This window comes from Cucurbita pepo, chromosome 3 (genome assembly GCF_057944985.1).
Source record: "Cucurbita pepo subsp. pepo isolate OVF chromosome 3, ASM5794498v1, whole genome shotgun sequence".
NCBI lineage: Eukaryota > Viridiplantae > Streptophyta > Magnoliopsida > Cucurbitales > Cucurbitaceae > Cucurbita > Cucurbita pepo.
Window position 1 is genome coordinate 10388454 of NC_141800.1, and position 16304 is coordinate 10404757.

Here is a 16304-nt window from a genome sequence, read left to right on the forward strand (position 1 = left end):
TCGTGGTATACTGTTGTTGCTGCAATCAACAGTTCACGAGGATCTGATAAACTAAAGTTTGATGAAATTCGAGATGTCAGTGAAAGTATTCCCAAACGAGAAGTAAATTAAAGAGACCAAACAAACATGAGCGATCAAAATCAAGAAATTGAGAAAAATCTCCAAATAAACCGAACGTAAAGTGTTGAAATTGTTGAGAAAAATGACACTTTCGTACAGATTGTACAAAATTGAAGAAAAGAAAAATCACAAATTTGAAAATGACATTAATTCTATATATTTAGCAGAAGATACGGAGGATGCTCTAATTCGTACCATGAATAGCCCAACTGGATTCTGGATTTTAGATTCAGTTGCATCGTCTCATTTGTCTTCAAATAAGGAATTGTTTCAAAATTTCAAATAAGGAAATTTTGGGAAGGTGTATCTTGCCGACAACAAAACGTTGGAGATTGAAGGGAAGAGAGATGTCTGCATACAAACTCTAGCAGGAAATGGGTGGACGTTATAGGATGTCAGATATATTTCTGATCTCAAGAAGAATCTGATCTCTATTGGTTAATTGGATAGCATAGGTGGACGTTATAGGATGTCAGATATATTTCTGATCTCAAGAAGAATCTGATCTCTATTGGTTAATTGGATAGCATAGGTTATGCAGCCGAGTTTGGAAAGAGTTTGGGGAAGATTGTGAAGGGTGTCATGGTGGTAGCATTACACAAAATCTGGAACCGTATACCCCATTGTAGGGTGTATAAACATGGTTGATATTGCTAAGAGTGCTTTCAATTAAAGTCTACTTGAATTGTAAGCACTCTGAGCAACAACAATCATGTTCATACACCTTACAGTAGTGTCAATAGACTTGCACATATGAGATTAAAAAAAATGAGATGATGGCTGTGAATGGAGTTTTAGAAGGCCTAAAATCTATTGATATGGGTGTTTGTGCGAGCTGCGTTATGGAAAAATATAAACGAGTTAGCTTCACAAAAGCTGCCAGAGAACCATAGAAAGTGCGATTGGAAATGGTTCATACAGACGTTTAGGGACCATCTCTAGTTTCATCATTTCTAGTACCAAAATTTTATTGGTTAGATGTCTCGCACTCTGCAGCAACAACTCTCTGTTGTCCTAAGGCTATTCAGATATCTCACTACCACTCTTTTCCTCCTCACCATATCTAAACACTATAACTTTGATCCAGTATTGTCTTATATGGTTAACATTCACTCTTTAATGTCCAAGGACATTTTATAACTACCACGAAACTCAAAACATACAATAAATTCATACCAGTTTTAAAACATATCATATACTTCGAAATAGGGTTAGACTGCTTACTTGATCGTGGCGAGACGTGTCATCCAACTAAGTCATAGAGATATACGACTCTTTATTCTAAGAAAAATCTATATAATCTAAAATTCGACTGCTCTAATATTAATCTGCCACAACCCAAATTTGGAAGGTTCATGTAATAGCCCAAAAATAAATAAAGAAATAAACAAATAAAAATAATTATAAAAATAGTAAAAAAAAAATAATAATAAATTAATTAAAATTAAAAAAAAAATTTAAAAAAAAAATCTTTCCGTACTTCTCTCCACTAACCTCTCATCCCTCCCCCACAATTATCTCTCCTCAACCCATCCTTACGCCAACTGCAAAAAGAAAAAGAAAAGAAACAGAAATAGTGGGTCACTATATTTGTTTAAATAGTGAAGCCACGTGCTACTACATTTTTTAGGTTAAGGCAAGACATTACTGTACGGCTGACGACGACATCGCAACTCGAGATCATGGCACATGCATAGGATAGTGGTATTTATTTTCTAAGACTTAGGATAGAATAGGATGTTTTAAACTTAAACGCTTATTTATTTTATTTCGGGTCTTTTGTTGTGTCGTTTTAAAGATGTTTTCGAAACACGTAAGTCCATGGCTATGTTTTAAGTTGAAGGTTATGTTTTATGAAATTTAAATGAAGTCTTCCGCATTCAATGTTTATGGTACGTATACAGTAGCGACCTTAATATAAAATAAGAAAATGCTATAAAAAAATTAAAATATTTAGAGTTTAATCTATCTTTACAAACATATTTTTCTCTTTATTTGTAATTAGTCATAAAAAAAATAATGGGCAGTTTCTTTACCAAATTCAAATCCAATATCTTGACAAAACTGTACAAAATTTCTCTCTAACTCTCTTTCAAAACAATTCCCCTTGTTTATTTTCTTCTTATTCATTTTTTTTTCTTTCTTTCTTTTTCCTAGTTATTGAACTCTAATTAGGGATCTTACAGTCGTCTACTTAGGAAAGATGGGTCAAAATGAAAAAAATGAGAAATTAATCCTCATTTGAATTCGCGTTACAACATAACATAACATAATACATGTCAAACACTCACAAAGTACGACACGTGGAGGGGCTACGGAGCACGCGTTCTTAATACCTCATACAATTCATCCAACCAAGCCAATAGTAACACCATTCACCTGGTTGGCCGAAAGCGAAGTCACTAATTTCCTGTATAGATGTTCATTAGATCACACTCATCGATGTCTAGTACCAAAGCTAAATTCGTACCGACTTCCTTTACTCTCTTTCTTTTTCTCCTTCTTTATTCAAATCCACATTAGTTAGGGATAAAGAAAGGATGAGTTGGAGATTGAGAAATGGGAAGAGAAATAAAGAATGTGAGGGAGGTAGAGAAGGAAATGGGAGGAAGTGGAGAACATGGATAAAATGAGCACGCACGCAACTCTTAAGCCAGTTTGAACTCCCAGTACCTTATATAAAGTTGGTCTCCTCTAATAAAACAGAAATTTCTCTTAGGATCATTAAATTCTTATAGATTCCAAGCTTAATATCATTAATACAATTATGCTTTATCCTTAAGACGCAAAACATGAAACTAAAGTACGTTCAGTTTAACTCCATTTTATTGTCAATATTGAATGATGTGTAGGGTATATTATTGATTTACCTTAACGTTCTTGTGGCATGATAGTTCATATTAGTTAAGCTTTTTGCAAAATCACAGTTAAAAGACAACAACGATGAACCTAGGTTTATTAGTCATTTCAAAGACAATTTCTTTGTCCATCTCATCGGTAATAATAGTTCAACTAAATCCATATTATGCAAAGAAATAAGTTTACGACCCATAATAACAACTACCTAAATTATGACCTAAAAATTTGAAATCATACGTTGTAATTGATAATTACACAAAAATTTCTCTAAATCCATGAACTCGTGTCCAATTAGTCGCCTAAAGATTGTAACTAGCATAGAGTAATTGAAGCTCCACATGAAGTAATTTAAAGTTCCTGTTACTTAACTAAAGTTTATCTCATCTTTAAAGAAGCATGAGTTGCACTTAAGTTCATGAAATGCTTATAGACTCCAACTCTAGTACTATTAATGCCAGTGTGTTTCATATGAGTTTGTCATTCAATACAACTTAATTTTCTTGTCGTACGAGGCAAAATAGAAGAATTAAATCAAACAAACTGATGAACTGAACTGAATTAATCCAACCCAAATTGATTAGTTTGTTTCCTTTGTTGGGTTGTTGGTTTATTTGATAACCGTGGTATATTATAACAATTCAACTTTTCATTTTATAGCCCTCCAACCACTCAGAGAAAAATATATTTGATTAGAAGCTAAAAATATTTAGTTTGGTGGTATGATTCTCACTTAAGGTGCAAGAGGTTTTAAGTTCAATTCTTGTAATGCCCCTATGTTTAAATCATTTCTTATCGAAGGACTTCATATTAATATAAACTTTTTGTTCCTATTATCAAACATACCTCTTAACTTTTGTACACCAATTGTTGGGCAACAAAGACTTTAGTCTTTGTTTACATCCCAAGACTTTATACTTACCATCTTAGGAAACAAAGAAAAAAAAAAAGAAGAAGAAGTTCTTATTATGTTATTGTTTTGTTCTTCACGACATATTCTCATTGAGGACTTCATGTGTTTCCTACAATACAACAAAATACGACCTTAATATCTAGGCTCAAGGCTTCATACATACGTTTCAAATGGCATAACAAGGTCATTTGGTCTAGTGGTATGATTCTTGCTTTGGGTGCGAGAAGTCTTGAGTTCCATTCTCGAAATGTCCCTTCAAGAGATTGTAGAATTGAAGATATTTATTAAGTAAATAAAATACACATTAAAATGACATAAATTAAATACATACATTCCCATGAAATTTTGAATATGCCAAAGGCTTCATATATTACATTGTACAAGTAACACATAACAAGGACTGAAGATATTTATTAGGTAAATAAATACACATTAAAATGACATAAGTTAAATACATACATTCCAATGAAATTTTGAATATGCCAAAGGCTTCATATATTATATTGTACAAGTAACACATAACAAGGACATTTGGTCTAGTGAGATCTCACTTTGAGAGCAAGAGGTCTTGAGTTCAAAAAAAATAAATAAATATGATTAAATATGAAAGAATGAAGTGAATACTCCACCCTTTGTTACTTTCCCTATATTACTCTTGTTACTCTTCACCTTCTATTTTTACTCTTCATTTTCTATTTTAGAGTTTCAACAGGCAAAGAATGCTCAACGTATTATAAATATTGTTAAATGGTATGGTAGCAAGGGACGAAGTACGGTTAAATAGTAGCAAAGAATGTTCAACGTATTATAAATAGTGTTAAATGGTATGGTAGCAAGGGACGAAGTACGTTTTTTCTAATATGAGATACCAATCCCATTATAAATATTGTTAAATTGTAGCAAAGAATGCTAATGTAGTAAAATTAAATTGTTGCAAAGAATGCTAACGTAGTAAAATTGTGAAAGGGACGAAGTAAATTCCAAAGGAATGCACATATGCTTTAGTGGCAATGCAGAAGCTTCAACCAAAATAATTTTGAGCTGGGTCATTCATAATCTTTAAGGCACAAGGTAGGTTCTAAAGCACAAAAATATGTGGATAAATTTTAATGTGTTACTCTTCACCTTCTATTTTTACTCTTCATTTTCTATTTTAGAGTTTCAATAGGCAAAGAATGCTCAACGTATTATAAATATTGTTAAATGGTATGGTAGCAAGGGACGAAGTACGGTTAAATAGTAGCAAAGAATGCTCAACGTATTATAAATATTGTTAAATGGTATGGTAGCAAGGGACGAAGTACGTTTTTTCTAACATGAGATACCAGTCCCATTATAAATATTGTTAAATTGTAGCAAAGAATGCTAACGTAGTAAAATTAAATTGTTGCAAAGAATGCTAACGTAGTAAAATTGTGAAAGGGACGAAGTAATCCCAAAGGAATGCACATATGCTTTAGTGGCAATGCAGAAGCTTCAACCAAAATAATTTTGAGCTGGGTCATTCATAATCTTTAAGGCACAAGGTAGGTTCTAAAGCACAAAAACATGTGGATAAATTTTAAATATAGAGGTGCATAAAACATATGGACTAGCAACTAAAAATTATAGATTCACTACAAGGGCATTTGGTCTAGTGGTATGATTCTCGCTTCGGATGCGAGAAGTCTTGAGTTCAATTCTCGAAATGCCCCCTAAATTATATCAAATTGAACATAGAAATAATTCACATAGATTTTGAAAAAAAAAAAAAAAGAAGCGAAATTTAATTATAATTTATAAGTTTCTCGAAATGCAACCCCTTTGTTATGTTAAGGGGGCACATATTCTCTATTGCACTGTCGTCACAATCCTTTTAAGGAAGATGAAACTAGTAGGTTCGATTTTGGGTTCGTTTAAAGAAGTTTCAGAGATGGGTTCGTTTAAAGAAGTTTCAGAGAGCGAGAAGAGGCGGAATAGAGAATAGGAATGAGAAGGGTACCAAAATTTTCAGTGACTCGTACAATGAAGATGGAACTAGTAGGTTCGATTTTGGGTCCGTTTGAAACCAAAATTTTCAGTGACTCGTACAAGGAAGATGGAACTAGTAGGTTCGATTTTGGGTCCGTTTGAACTAAAATTTGAGACTCACTAATCTAAAGTCCATTTGTGGAAAAGAAAAAACCTTCCGTGGCTCAATCCTCATTCAAAGCCTACATCCAACCATTTCATTTTCAACCTGCACGCATGCTCCAAGCCCAACTCACGTAAATAGTCAAAACATCCACTACAAGGGCATTTGGTTTAGTGGTATAATTCTTGCTTCGGGTGCGAGAGGTCTCGAGTTTGATTCTCGAAATGCCCCCAGCAATTATATCAAATTGAATAAAGAAATAATTCAAATGGATGTTTGGAAAAAAAAAAAAAAAAAAAAAGGAAGAAGAACAAATCATTTCATGAGGGCTTGAGGGCCTACAACCTACCATTTCATTTTCAACCTACACGCATTCTCCAAGCCCAACTCACGTAAATAGTCAGAAGATCCAGCCCTCAACCGGAGGGAAGCATTTGTTCTAATCCGACAAACAAGTCAACTGTGCGAAATTCGAGGGAAGCATTTGTTCTAATCCGACAAACAAGTCAACTATGCGAAATTCAGACTGCATGGACAATAGCATTGTATGCTCAAGTCACGTTTGGAAGAATTTTTTTAGAAAACTCGAGCAAGGAAGTACGTTAAAAATAATTTCAAATAAAGCAATTAAAAATAATTTCAAATAAAAATAATTTCAAATAAAGCAATTAAAAATAATTTCAAATAAAACAATATTATAAGCTAAAAGCGAATAAGTAACCACAATGAATTTGATAGCATATAACCCGGGAAGGAAAAATTGACAACTAGTCACATTCTCCTATAATACATTTTGGGAAATTTTAGTTCGGGTGGGTGTAGATATGGTTTTGATGACTAGTCATACACCCTGTAGTGGCACAACAATAATAGTAAAGACCTATCTAACATGAAAGCAAGTAAAAGGGGTTTGGAACGAGCATGCGGCCTTGGACAACAAATTATTTACAAAAATGGCTGAGACATGCAACATGCAGCCATAGACAACACGCCTTGGGCAATCGTGACCGTGACATCTGTCCCCACACAATTTATTGATATCTCTATCAACCAACTCTTCATAAACTCAACATTGTAGGATGAGGCTAACTTTAGGTCTCTCGGCCTTGGGCAATCGTGACCATTATATCTGTCCCCCACACAATTTATTGATATCTCTATCAACCAACTCTTCATAAACTCAACATTGTAGGATGAGGCTAACTTTAGGTCTCTCGTTGCGCTTCCAGCTGATCTCAGAATGAGGAGTTTTTTCCAATCTACTAGGAGCTATTGAAAATCACTTCTCGGTTCGTTGAATCTTCATGTCTTCTCTGTTGGTGTCTTTCCTTCTTTCTTCGCATGAAATTTTTTCTTCTTTGCATGACGTCATACCACCTGCTTCTACTTGATGTCTTCTTGGTCCGAATAATAACGTTTCAAGTTACTGACGTGGACAACAAGGTTAGTCCGCATCCATAAGAGCAATTGGATCCTATATGATGTCTTCATAATCTTGTGGATAACTTCGACTAGTCCATAGTATTTTCGCACCAGTCTTTGGTTCTTGTTGCTTTGAACTCGAAGTTGATCTATCGTTAACTTATATGAACTCTCTATTTTTCTTGAAATTATTGTTGTCGACACTTTTGACTGACCATTCTTTTCATCCGTCTGGTATTTTTATGTGAATATGTGTTGCTTCAGTGGCTTGTTTTTGTCTTCCTTCTCCAATAGAGGCGTTGGCTTGGTGTCTTTGCCCAGCATTTGAGTAATCACTGACAAGAGCCTTTGGGGGTCTAATGAACTCGATGGTTAACAAGTCATTTAGCTTTTCATAGAATTTAGCTAGCTCAAGCTCAGCCGCACGACATTTGTTTGTGGCAGGCGATCTCGACTGTAACATAAAACTAATCTTGTGATTTATCTCTCCTGGTGGGGATAAATCCATTTTCTGACCTTCTTGTTTTGCGTCGTGGTGTTCATGTAGTAGCAACAAGGTTTCTATTGAGGTTGGCTCACTCGAGCTCCCCTTTTCAATTACAACAATAGCAGCAAGCGTAGATTCATCATGGCTAAGATTCTTTCTCAACTGTAGTGTAACGACCAGAAATTTTCTACTTAATTTAAGGTCGCTACTGTATACATACCATAAACATTGAATGCGGAAGACTTCATTTAAATTCCATAAAACATAACCTTTAACTTAAAAACACAGCCATGGACTTACGTGTTTCGAAAACATCTTTAAAACGACACAACAAAAGACCCGAAATAAAATAAATAAGCGTTTAAGTTTAAAACATCCTATTCTATCCTAAGTCTAAGAAAATAAATACCACTATCGTATGCATGTGCCATGATCTCGAGTTGCGATGTCGTCGTCAGCCGTACAGGAATGCCTTGCCTTAACCTGAAAAATGTAGTAGCACATGGCCTAAGTATTTAAAGAAATACTCAGTAAGTGACCTCACTATTGGGGTTAAATGCAACAATCACATGCAATGAAATGATGGGACCTATCTTTCATTTTGTTTCGTTTCATTTCATTTCATTTCGTTTCGTTTCGTTTCGTTTTCCCTACGGTGTAATCCTAACAGGTAATCGTGGACGTATACCATATACTCTACACGCAGCCCATACATGCGAGTATCGGCTCACCAGCTAGTTCGCACACCGCTGGGCCACTGTCCCTAGCCGGTGGGCATGCTCTCGGGGCCCACCGGGACCCGTTAGAACTAAAACCGTCATGGCAGCGCTATGCAGGGCATAACGATCGTTGTCCTGCCATTTGGATGTACGCGTCCGTACCCTCGTGATGGGATAGGGGTAACCCCCCAAATGCATGATCACACAATATGCATGAGGTCCCACTAGTCCTACAGTCATCATTTAATGAACATAACCCCGTGTCACGTTTTCATGCTTACATGTCATTCTTATTCTCATTTCGTTACATATCATACATATTCCTAGTGGGGTTATGTATCATGCAATTTACCGTATTTCATGTCATACAATTCATTCAGTTACATTTCAATACCCATACAACAAGCCATAATCGTACAAGGGCCACACATCGTCACATGCATTCATATCACATCAACTAAGCAGCATAAATAACATACATTCACGTTCACATGATTTCGTACTTAAGCACAATCATTTAGCATACAATGTATCATATCATAACCAAGTCATAACGTAAACACTTCATAGTCATATCGTTCTCTAACTTACCATAGCCTTAACGTTCTTATACCTATCACAGACATATCATTACGTGACATACCTTAGTCATATCATCACCAGAACGTATCCTAACGCCATCGTTCTATCAATCTATCACAAACCTATCCCTTTCTACCCATAACCTAACCGTATTCTTTCATCAATCTCTCCTATCCATAGCACTTCGGTATGTAACCTAACCTTAACGTTTCGTGAACGTATCTTACTCCTATCGTTACATTTTGTTTTGTGCATCCTTCTCGTATCCTATCTCAAACATCTCCTAGAGCACATCGTACCATAATTATTATCATACAATCCACATATTATATAACATAACATAACATATAGGAAGCATATTGATCCACAGACAATTCACACATATCAATATATATGACACGTACAGAACCAACAGGGCACGTGTCAACATAAAAAAATAACCATGCCGATAGTAAGGTCACTTACCTAGTTAGCTTAAGTCGTTGTCACGAATATATCCTTAATGAAAGTTCGATTCCGTCGTTATCCTTAATGAAAGTCCATTGAACTCCAAGTCAACCTATGTGAGCCCATGACATCAGTTCCGAGTTTGAATTTCTACAAAATTGTTTCTCTAATTTATATTGATCCATGTGTTATACTTCATGCGAACGTTAGAGTCTTTGCCTGAGTTAGGTCTTGAAATATTTATATACGTTTGTTATACTATTATTTTCATATAAACTATTTAATACCCATTAAAATTCTCCAGATATTCTATTTAAACACTTTAACATTTTCCAGATAATTTCAATTATATTCACAATCTTCCCCTGTCTCTTACTTCTTTTAATTATCCCTGTGTTTGAGGATGACTTTTAATATCATTAAATAATATAAAAGGAAAACTACTGAAATGCAAAATCCTTTTAATATCATTAAATAAAATAAAAGAAAAACTATTGACCTCTTCAAATGCAAAATCTTTTTCTAGCAAAATATCTCTCACTGCCAAAACTAAATCTGAACCTTTTGTTTGTGTTTGTTTTTGTGGGAGAAGAAATTCTGATATGTTAAATCTGTTTAACCCTTCTTCTTTAGTTTTGTTTGCTATATCAATCAGGTTAGCAATTATTTTGGCCAATTGAATCGATTCTATTTTTTTTGTTGGATCCTGACGATCTTTCTAACAAGGTAAATTGCTAAATAAAACTAAATAATTGGATAAAAAAAAAAGAGATATGAGATATAACTTCAGAGAAATCTCAAATCTCTCATCCATATAAATCTTGATCATCTCTGCAAACCCATCTCCTATAAATTTATAAATTTGACGCAGGTATTTCTGTTTTCTCAAATTTGACCTTTTTCATTTCTGTTTCATTTTTGCAGGAACTATCTGGTGGGTTGAGGAGAGATTGTTGGAAAAGTGACTAGGAGAGATTGTTGGGAAAGTGCAGGAACTATCTGGTGGGTTGAGGAGAGATTGTTGGAAAAGTGACTAGGAGAGATTGTTGGGAAAGTGTCTAGGAGAGACGAGGGAATAATTATTTTTATTTACTCATTTATTAATTTATTATTATTATTATTATTATTTTACATAAGGATAATTTTTTGTTCTTTATAATAATTTTTATTTATTTATTTTTGGTTGTTACTGTAGTATTGACATCATTTTCACCCCTCTTGGTTGATGGATGTTTTTCTGAATGATCGTCGGATTAGACTCCGTTACTACTAGGAATTTTGCTAGGGACATGTAAATGACTTTGTGTTCCAGTAGGACGTTCATCCCTAACACGACGTCAAAGTCATCCATTTCAACTATCACAAAATGATTTGCCTAGTTCAAGGCTCCAGCTTGATTAGAGTTCTCATTGTGACTCTTAAGACAGATAAAGCTTCCAATTTGACGACGTTCATCTTTCCTATATCTCGATGCCAAAGGATGCTAAAATATTTTGCATTGGTCTCGATCAGGAGTTGTGGGTGGTTCTAGAGTCGACAATGGTGTTCCTTGCTACTTTGTGCTTTATCCAGACCTCAACATTTTATTATTAATATTTTATTTCTGTTCAATCTTTCCTTATTTATGACATAATGAGCGGAGATAGCGGAGATATTTTTTTCATTTTCACAATTATTGACGACGGGTCATTTAGGGTTTTCTAATGTAAGAATTGTGGGAATGTAGCTCAGATGGTAGAGCTTCCCATGTGGGAAGTACGGGATCGATACCTTCCTTCTTCAAATGAATCAATTATTAAATATATTATTTCTTTTCAAAATTTTCATATTTACTACATGATGAGGAGATATAGTTTTTCATTTTCACTAGATTTTAGAGGAATGAAATTGATCTCTCAAGTTTAGAAATTCCCCTTAAAAATCCAAGCATTATCTCTACCATTTCTAAGTTTCACTATTATTGAGGTCACTAACTTCTTTTGTGGGGAGACTATACATATCCTCCTGTCCTCAAGTTATAAGGTAAAAATTAGATTTCAGAGGAATGAAATTGATCTCTCAAGTTTAGAAGTTCCCCTTAAAATCCGAGCATTATCTCTACCATTTCTAAGTTTCAAGCAATTATTATGTAAAAATTAGATTTTAGAGGAATAAAATTGATCTCTCGAGTTTAGAAGTTCCCCTTAAAAATTCGAGCATTATCTCTACCATTTCTAAGTTTCAACCAATTGTTGGGGGTAGAATTGCACATGAGTCTATCAAGTTAGATTGTGTGGTTGAGTGAAATTCTCAACCTTCTACTTATTTTTGAGATTTATTCTCTTCCTATTCATTGTAATTTAACCTAATACAAACAAGTTTGTTTTTTAAGGAATGTATTAAACACATGGGTTTATTAATTAATGTGAACTTTTATTTAAAATGAAGTAAATACAAATGGAGTAAGTATATATACCAATAAAAGAGGAATTATGTTTACTAGCACATTTTTTTTTAATATGAGATAGAAGTAAACATACTAGTAAAAAGAAACTACATAAACTTAAAAAAGTTAATCCCATTTTACAATATAAATATTGTTGAAGGATAGCAAATAAGTATTTTTGACATATCAATGAAGGTTTTGAAAACTAAAATTTAAAAATTAAAAAATTAAAAACATTAAAAAAATAAATATACAATAAAAGTCGTTTTCAAAAACTTAGTTTGTGGTGAAATTTTGCTTTAATGGCAATGCAGCTTCAACCAAAATAATTTGAGCTTGGTCATTCATAATCTTAAAGGTACAAGGTAGGAATTATAGGATATGAACTTTATTTATGTCAATATTTTTTACATTCAATTTTCCCTTATTCATGACATGTTGAGTAGCGATATTTCTTCATTTTCACTATTATTGATGATGGAAAATTTAGGGTTTTGTGATTTAAGAATTGTGGGTATTTAGCCAGATGGAAGAGCGCTTGCGTAGCATGCGAAAGGTACGGGGATCTATACCTGCATCTTCAAAAGAAACTATTTGTTATTCATATTTTATTTCTATTCAATCTTTCCTTATTTATGACATAATGAGCCGAGATATTTTTTCATTTACACAATTATTGATGACGGGAAGTTTAAGATTTTCTAACGTAAGAGTTATGCGAAGGTAGATCAAATGGTAGAGCACTTGCTTCTCGTGTGGGTAGTACGGGGATCAATACCTTGCATCTCCAAATGAACGGATTATTAAATATTTTATTTCTTTTCAAAATTTTCATATTTACGACATAATGAGGAGGGGTAGTTTTTCATTTTCACTATTATTGATGACGAGGTGTTTAGGGTTTTGTTATATAAGAATCGTGGGGATGTAGCTCAGATGGTAGAGCGCTTGCTTTGCATGCGATAGGTATGGGGATTGATACCCTACATCTCCAAAATAAAACTATTTATTATTAAATATGTTATTTCTTTTCATTTTTTCCTTATTCATGACATTTTAAGTAGCTATATTTCTTCATTTTCACTATTATTGATGATGGAAAATTTAGGGTTTTGTGATGCAGGAATTTTGGGATGTAGCTCAGATGGTAGAGCGCTCGCTTAGCATGCGAGAGGTATGGGGATCGATACCCTGCATCTCCAAAAGAAACTCTATTCAATTTTTCCTTATTTATGACATCATGAGCAGAGTTATTTTTTCATTTTCACTATTATTGATGACGGGACGTTTAGGGTTTTCTGACGTAAGAATCAGAATGTAGATTAGATTTTAGATCGCTTTCTTAGCATGTGAGAAGTATGGGTTCTTAGCATGTGAGAAGTATGGGATCCTGATAATGTAGATTAGATTTTAGATCTTTCCTTATTTATGACATCATGAGCGAAGATATTTTTTAATTTTCACTATTATTGATGATGGGACGTTTAGGGTTTTCTGATGTAAGAATAAGAATCATCAGAATCTAGATTAGATTTTAGATCGCTTTCTTAGCATGTGAAAAGTATGGGGATCCATACTCGCATCTATAAAGGATTAATGAGTAACGATATTTTTTCATTTTCACTATTATTGATGATAAGACGTTTAGGATTTTATGTCGTTAGAATCGTGAGGATGTAGCTCAGGTGGTAGAGCGCTCGCTTTGCATGCGAGAGGTATAGGGATCGCGATACCCCGCATCACCAAAATAAAACTATCTATTATTAAATATGTTATTTCTTTTCAATTTTTCCTTAGTCATGACATGTTGTGTAGCGATATTTCTTCATTTTCACTATTACTAATGACAAAAAATTTAGGATTTTGTGGTGCAAGTAATGTGGGGATGTAGCTTAGATGGTAGAGTGCTTGCATAGCATGCGAGAGGTATGGGGATCGATACCTCATTTTCACTTTTTTTTATTTTCACTATTATTGGTGATGGTAGGTTTAGGATTTTATGACGTAAGAATTATGGGGATGTAGATCAGATGGTAGAGCGCTAGCTTCGCATGTGAGAAGTAGGATGCAATATTATTGATGAATTTAAAGTTTCGTGGGATGTAGCTCAAATGGTTTTATTTCTATTCAATCTTTTCTTATTTTGATATATTGAGCAGGGATATTTTTTTATTTTCACTATTATTGGTGATGGTAGGTTTAGGATTTATGACCAAAGAATTGTGGGGATGTAGGTCAGATGGTAGAGTGCTAGCTTCGCATGTGAGAAGTACGGTGCGATACCCTGCTTCTCCAAAGGAATTCTACTACCAAATATTCTATTTCTATTTCAAATTTTTCTTATTTATGACATAATGAGAAGGGATAGTTTTCATTGTCAATATTTTATTTCTATTCAATTTTCCTTATTTTTTACATAATGAGCAGAAATATTTTCTCATTTTCACTATTATTCATGACCTCGAGTTTTGGGTTTTGTTATGTAAGAATTATGGGGATGTTGCTAAGATGGTAGAGTGCATCTCCTAAAGAAACTATTAGTTATTAATATTTTATTTCTATTCAATTTTTCCTTATTTTTAACCTAATGAGCAGAAATATTTTTTCATTTTCACTATTATTGATGACGCCTAGTTTTGGGTTTTGTCATGCAAGAATTGTGGAAATGTAGCTAAGATGGTAGAGTGCTTTGTTTGCTTGCGATGGTACGGGGATCGATACCTCGAACACCCCGCTCTGTATTCCTAAATGCTCTATAATATGGTGGTGCCTTAATGGGATAGATATTTTATATGGACTGTATACGCCCTTAAATGTGGTTTGCTACATGCAAAAAGATAGGGATACTTAAATTTTTAAGTCACTTTTGAAAAGTATGGTGCGGGATAAATTGGATTATTGCCTATTATTTCTAAGAATATGTTAAGTCTTGGGACTAATGTTTGTCATTTGTAGAGATGACATATAACAGAGGAATTCATAGTACCGTTCTCCTTTAGAGAAATTCATAGTACCACTCATTGTTCTCCTTCTGAAGATGTTTATGGATTTAATCTGCCTATTATTTCTAAGAATATTAAGTCTTGGGACGAATGTTTGCCATTTGTGCGATGGCATATAATAGAGCAATTCATAGTATCGTTTTCCTTTAGAGCAATTCATCGTACCACTCATTGTTCTCCTTTTGAAGATGTTTATGGATTTAATCCACTTACGCCTCTTGATCAAAACATTGCATAAACAGGTGAAAGGAGACAATTGAGAAACAAAAAATTATTTTAAGAATTAAATATTTTTGTGGGTAGCAACCATAATTAAGGTCTGATCAAAACATTGCATAAAGAGGTGAAGGAGACAATTGAGAAACAAAATTTCAAGTTGCTTAAAGAATTAACAAAGGATAGAAGGAAATGATTTTTCAACCCGATAACTGGGTTTGGATACATGTTCGCAAGGAGCGATTTCCATCTTAAAGGAAGACAAAGTTACATCCAAGAGGGGATAACCCTTATCAAGTACTTAAAGTAATTAATAACAATGCATATAAAATGATCCTCCTTGAGAATTTTCAACACATTCTACTCTCAATTTTCAATGTTGCTGACTTGAGTCCTTTTGATGTAGGTGATTATTTTTCGACGAATCCTTTTGAAGAGGGGGAAGATGATAAGGATCACAGTGATCCAAATGTTCCAACTGGACCAGCCAAGAAGATTCAACAAGCATTCATTCTTCATCTATAAAATTGGATAGGCTTTGTTCAACTTTCATTTCATGTTACAAGCTTATTCGATTGAGAAAGAACCATTTGGAGCTTCAGGAGTGAATATTTACATAGTTGAAGTAGAGGATGAAGTTGCAAGCATTTAAGAAAACTTTATTTATTTTTAATTCATAAGGTATGTAATGGTCAAATTGACCTGGTCTTTGGTGGAGATTCAAGTGGATTGAGATTAAATCCAGGTCACTAACTTCTTTTGTGGGAGACTATAAATATCCTCAGATTATTATCTAAAAATCAGATTTTAGAGGAATGATATTGATCTTTGAAGTTCAGATGTTCCCCTTAAAAATGAGCATTATCTCTCTCATTTCTAAGTTTCAAGCAATTGTTGGGGGTAGAATTGCACATGAGTCTATCAAGTTCGATTGCGTGGTTGAGTGAAATTCTCAACCTTCTACTTATTTTCGGGATTTTTTCTCTTCCTATTCATTGTAAT